Raw genomic sequence first — 6,526 nt, 5'->3', positions numbered from 1 at the left:
GATTACGCTGAAAGGCATGCAGATGGCTATTATGACGAAGTCATCCGCTAAGAAAGAATGAAACTTCAACCGCTAAGGGGGTAAAATAGGGTCTTGGTGTTTGTAATCTACACGGACGAAGTCGCAGGCATAAGCATGTGTATAAATAGAAGATGAACCTACTTTACTTTTAACTAGTTCTATATCAGTCAATGTTATGTTTTTTTTAAACATTTTCATTGGTTCCATACGCTTGAGTATAATTTATATCATACCTCTTTGTATGGCAAGATCGGGGCGCTTATTTGACGTCTGATATATGAGATTTGCATCTCTGTGGTCCATAACTCAATGATGAAATGCAAATTGCGGTTCCATGGAGACCAGTGGAATACATAACGGTCAACAATGTAACTGATAACTACTAATTGTTTTGTCATGAGCACGGAAGTTGTATTGTTATTTAATCACTACTGCCATCTATTAACGGTTTTTGATAATTGGCTACTTTTAACCAACTTCCAAAAAGGAGATGGTTCCCAATTTTGCCCGTTTTTTAGGGTTCCGTATCTTAAAAGGAAAATCGGAACCCTTACAGGATCTCTTTGTTGTCTGTCTGTCCGTCTGTCCGTCCGTCCGTCTTATACAATCCGTATGCGAAAGTGCATGCGTTTGTTTCTTGGTTTGTCTCTCAATAACGACGCCACCATAGAATAAAAGAAAGAAAAGCTACAGACAAACGGATCAACGTGATGTTTTGTGTGGATATTTAGAAAATTTTGGAGAATATCATAGGCTACTTTTTATAGCGAAACATCAAAGAGTTCAAACGATTCTTAAACTCTAAATCTACGCGGATGAAGTCGTGGGCATCAACTAGTGAGAAACAAAGTAATGTCTGGCTGAACTGGATTTAATCTGTGGTCGGTTTCTAATCCAAATCTCATCGGAGCTTACATCATTAAACCAGAACAGTCGATGTTAGTATCACACAGGCTTATCGTAAACTGCGGGTGGAATATTACTGCTAATTCCAGGCGTTGATAACAAACTTGGTCAGTTTTACTGTTGTTTGCGCTTTCATGGGTTAACCTACGCAATGACCTAGTAAGTAATAGACCCAGATATACTAGCACAACTGTCTACTACTCTCATTAGGTATGCATCTACTCTCCTTATCGAAAACAATTTTACAATAGATATACTATCCTAGGGATGGACATAGGCTACTTTTTATCTCGAAAAATCAGAGGACCACCTACTTAAATTGAAAAAAAAACGGCCAAGTGCGAGTTGGACTCGCGCACTGAGGGTTCCGTGCACAGGTATTTTTTTCGACATTTTGAACAATAAATCAAAAACTATAATGCATAAAAATAAATAAAAATCTGTTTTAGAATGTACAGGTAAAACCCTTTCATACTATGATACCCCACTTGGTATAGCTATCTTAATTTGAAGATTTAACACATTTTAATGTATTTTTAATGATGTTACCATTAATTCATGGTTTTCACATTTATTCTTTTACTTGTGCTATAAGATCTACCCACTTGCCAAATTTCATGATTCTAGGTCAACGGGATGTACCCTATAGGTTTTCTTGACAGACATGAACGGACGGACAAACGGACGGACAGATAGACAGACAGACAGACAGACAATAAAGTGATCCTATAAGGGTTCCGTTTTTCCTTTTGAGGTACGGAACCCTAATAAAAGGAATGGATAAATGTTAGGAGTATCTCTATTTATGGTAATCCTAAGCATTAGTAAGGCATACATTTTATCCTTTCATACTGATTCCCCATACGAATAGTTCCATAAGTATTAAATAGCATCGGGTTAACACGGCATGAAATTGCATTTGCAAAACTTATCCCATTTAAATCGAATGTGTTTTGCGGGCGATATGTGGCTTTAATAATGTTCAATATTATTTTGATAGTACATACTAGAAAAGAGTCGATGATAATAATAAAAACCGACCAAGTGCGAGTCAGACTCGCGCACTGAGGGTTCCGTACTCGGGTATTTTTTCCAACATTTTAAACGATAAATTAAGAACTATTATGCATAAAAATAAATAAAAATCTGTTTTAGAATGTACAGGCAAAGCCCTTTCATATAATACCCCACTTGGTATAGTTATTATCTTACTTTGAAAATTGAAACACATTTGAATTATTTTTTACATGATATAACCACAAATTCGCACTTTTCAGATTTATTCCTGTATTTGTACTATAAGACCTACCTACCTACCAAATTTCATGATTCTAAAGGTGCCCACGCACTCGAACTGCACTGCAGCGGAACTGCGCGTCGCGTCAGCGCCCCGCACGATATTCTCTCCAGCCGCGCCGCGCGGCAGTGACGTACGCGCGTCGCGGCTGGAGAGAATATCGTGCACCTTAAGGGTTCCGTTTTTCCTTTTGAGGTATGGAACCCAAAAAAATCTACGTTCTAACATAAGAATATAATATGGACAAACCCTTACATTAGAAAGTGATCAGGGGTGCATGTAATCAGCCATTCCAGGCCCACATTGAGCTCGGTCAGCCCGATATTATCCGCTAAACGGCCGAGCATTATGGGCCCTCCAAAATTATAAACGTGAATGATAAGAGTTACATGATTTAACTTTAAAAGTCAACAGTCCTAAATACACGGTAAAACGTTTACCCATCGTTTACCCTTTATTGGGAGGCAATGCTGTATTTTGTACTAAGACAGTCCTGATACAATTTTTTGCTTTTTTTTATGTAGACATCTGTAGCCCGACTCGATGAAACCCAGGATCAATCATAATTATAATTACAATGATATTCTTTTTAACCGACTTCCAAAAAAGGAGGAGGTTCTCAATTCGTCGGAATCTTTTTTGTAACAATACAAGTGTAGCCAAACAGTGATAGGGCGTCAACTAATCAGAGGCGATTGCGATCGTCACATTGTAGCTGACATTCTACGCGTAATTGAGCTACTAGGTAGGTACATAGTAGATATTCAGCTAATGACAAAAACCGGCCAAGTGCGAGTTGGACTCGCGCACTGAGGCTTCTGTACTCAGGTACATTTTTTGACATTTTGTACGATAAATCAAAAACTATTATGCATAAAAATAAATAAAAATCTGTTTTAGAATGTACAGGTAAAGCCCTTTCATATGATACCCCACTTGGAATAGTTATCTTACTTTGAAAATGGTGGACAGGCGGCGAAGACTGTGACGTGTGGAAGTCCCTGCAAGAGGCCTCTGTCAAGCATTGGACGTCAATCGTTGATAATAAAGATGACGAGGAAGCCTTTAAAAAGCTTTTATGCTCAACAATATTATTAATTTGGATTGCACTAAACAAAACAACATAAACTAATAACTGGTCGTAATTTCATACACAATTATATTTCGTTTATGCTAACTCAATCATTTAATTTATGATATAAATGCAATACTAAATTGTTACAAACAAATTGAGATGTACGATAACAACATTGTTTTAGTATCGACATTATCAAATTCAATTTAAAATAAATGATAATGCTTTGTGTTGTTTTTGCTTTGTGTGCTTTTTCTGTACTAATTTTGTGGTGTACAATAAAAGTATCCTCATTCATTAATTCATTCATTCTCCACTATTTGTGGAGCTAATAAAATAAATCTGTATACCTATTGAAGGCGTGATAGCCTAGTGTTCAAGATGTCCACCTTCTATTTAGCAGTTCGGGGGTTCGATCCTAGGCACGCACCTCTAACTTCTTAGAGTTATGTGCGTCTTGCTTTAACAGTGAAGTAAAACATCGTGAGGAAATTTGCATGCCTAGTTCTCCATAAAGGCGTGTGAAGCCAATTCGCACTTGACCAGCCAGCGTGACTTAAGTTAAGGCGTTTTTAGGGTTTCGTACCTCAAAAGGAAAAACGGAACCCTTATAGGATCACTTTGTTGTCTGTCTGCCTTTACGTCCGTCCGTCGTGCGGCGTGCCTGTCAAGAAAACCTATAGGGTACTTCCCGTTGATCTAGAATCATAAAATTTGGCAGGTAGGTAGGTCATATAGCACAAGTAAAGTAATAAATCCTAAAACCGTGAATTTGTGGTTACATCATTAAAAAAATTTAAAATGTGTTTAATATTTTCAAAGTTAGATACTATAACAAGTAGGTATCATATTATAGGGCTTTACCTGTACATTCTAAAACAGATTTTTATTTATTTTTATGCATAATAGTTTTTGATTTATCGTGCAAAATGTCGAGAAAAATACGCTATACGGAACCCTCGCACTTGGCTGTTTTTTTATTTTTAAAAGGAGACCCGCGTTCAGTAGTGAGCCGGCGATGGCTTGAGATGATCTGTGCAAGTCGAAATACACTTTGTTATTTGCACACTGAGCACTTTAGGAACTTCCTCAATTTTTAAAAATTATGGGCACATTAAGGTGGTTTTTACTCCTACGAAAGGGGTGATTACGAAATGCTCTTACCATAAACGTTAAGACTTTCAAAATCACAAGATTGTTATAGCTTGGTCTTGTTTTTGATAGTTGAAGCTTTTTGCTCCAACCACTTTAAAACTCTCAAAGTGTTATTGCGAGTTGCGTGCGAGTTGGGTAGATCACGATTGTGATTTTTACTCCTACGAAAGTTGAGTAAAGTATAAGATTCTTACGCAAGTGTAAATTAAAAATTTATAACGCCCCCGACAAGTGAAGGTTACAGTAACTAGAAAAGAGCTGATAACTTTCAAACGGCTGAACCGATTTTCTTGGATTATAGCTAAGAATACTCTCGATCAAGCCACGTTTCAAACAAAAAAAACCTAAATTAAAATCGGTTCATTAGTTTAGGAGCTACGATGCCACAGACAGATACACAGATAAACGTTTTCAGGGTATAAGTATGTAGGTATGTTAGTTTCTTTATTATACCATAACTTCTAAATGCCTGAGCAGATTTGGATGTATGGGATATCGTTAGGATTCTTACATAATAATGAGTGATACTTATACGTTTTTTGAAAAAAAAAAAAAAACAATATGGTGCCATTTTTAAATGTGTTTTTTTTTGCTATTTAGTTAGTTTTTTGGAAGGGCGGGTTTTTTATTACTACTAATTGTTTTTAAAATTTTCAAAGGTGATTGCGATTGCATGTTTTGAATTGAATCACTCCTGTGAGTTCTGTGGAATCAGTGATCAAAGCATATTACAGAAGTTCCGTTCTTGAAACTTTAACAATGTTATCACGTATAGAACTCCTCGCAATGCTTTAATGATACCTTCTCGAATAAACTTTACTGGGGAGAGGTTTGAAGAAAACCTTTTAACGTTTTACCGTTAGTAATTAGATTGATCGATGTTTTAGGACAAAGTTAACAGGGCTCTCCCCGTCACTTACTCCATACAATTGTAGTCCCAATTTCATTTGAATATTAAGCAACCAAAGTCCATGTTTGCAGACATATTCTAGAAACTAATATCTGTGCCTGTGGTGTTTTAGATTTTTTTAAAAATATGTAGTTTTAAAATTACAGGGGCTTGTATGTGAATTTTAAGATCGCGTAACTCTGAAACCTGAATATTTTAACGGAAATCTGGAAAACCACAGGCATAGATCGTTCCCGGAACGTTTCTACAAAATTCCATTGAGTATGATTGGTTAGTATTCCAATGAGAGACGAACTACGTTTGTATGGAGCGAGTGACGGAGAGACCCCTCTTAAGTTTTTGAGGGTCTATCGTGTATCTAGCATCAAACTGTAGATTATGCTGGTATGGATATTGGTATAGCGTTAACAGATAAATAAATGTTTTAATTATTGGAAAGGAGCCCAAATAAAAACCTCCAATTTCAATCAAAGTAACTTATTTAGAACTAAATGATGCCTGCAACTTCATTCGTGTGGATATAGGTTTTTCAAAAACTCAGAAACTCTTTGATTTTTCGGGATAAAAAAATAGCATATTATGAGCGTATACATTAGGGATTGCAATCCAGCGGCATTTTCAATCCAGCTGGATTTTTGCTGGATTGAAGCAAATCCAGCTGGATCCAGCGCGGATCCAGCACTTATTGATTTTTCAAAGAAATGCAACATTTTTTTTCGTTTTAACCGTATAAACTTTAATAACTAACTACCTATATTTGTTTGTAGTTATAATATGAGGTTCTTATCTACTTATCTATGAAAAAAGCGTTTTATATGGCAAAAAAACTTTTTTTAATGAAATTAAGTATGTATATAATCAATCGAAGTATGTACCATTCATTATCTATACACTATCGCCATTTTATAGGTAATTCATTGATTCCATTGCTAAAAAAATTGTGGAAGCGAGAATCAATAACACCTTAGAACCTTTGAACTGAATCGAAATTGAATTTTTTTCCTTGCCAGAAATTGTGTAAGTTCCAAAAAAGTGTTTGTTGGAGCAAGGTTCGGGGAGTATGGAAGGTGTTTCCAATCATAGCTCCTTAATTTAGCTATCGTCTGTCGTGATATATAAGGTCTAGCGTTATCCTGAAGCAGCAATGGACTAGAGCATTATT

This window comes from Maniola jurtina, chromosome 22, assembly GCF_905333055.1.
Source record: "Maniola jurtina chromosome 22, ilManJurt1.1, whole genome shotgun sequence".
In the NCBI taxonomy this organism is placed as follows: domain Eukaryota; kingdom Metazoa; phylum Arthropoda; class Insecta; order Lepidoptera; family Nymphalidae; genus Maniola; species Maniola jurtina.
This window is presented reverse-complemented; position numbering follows the sequence as displayed.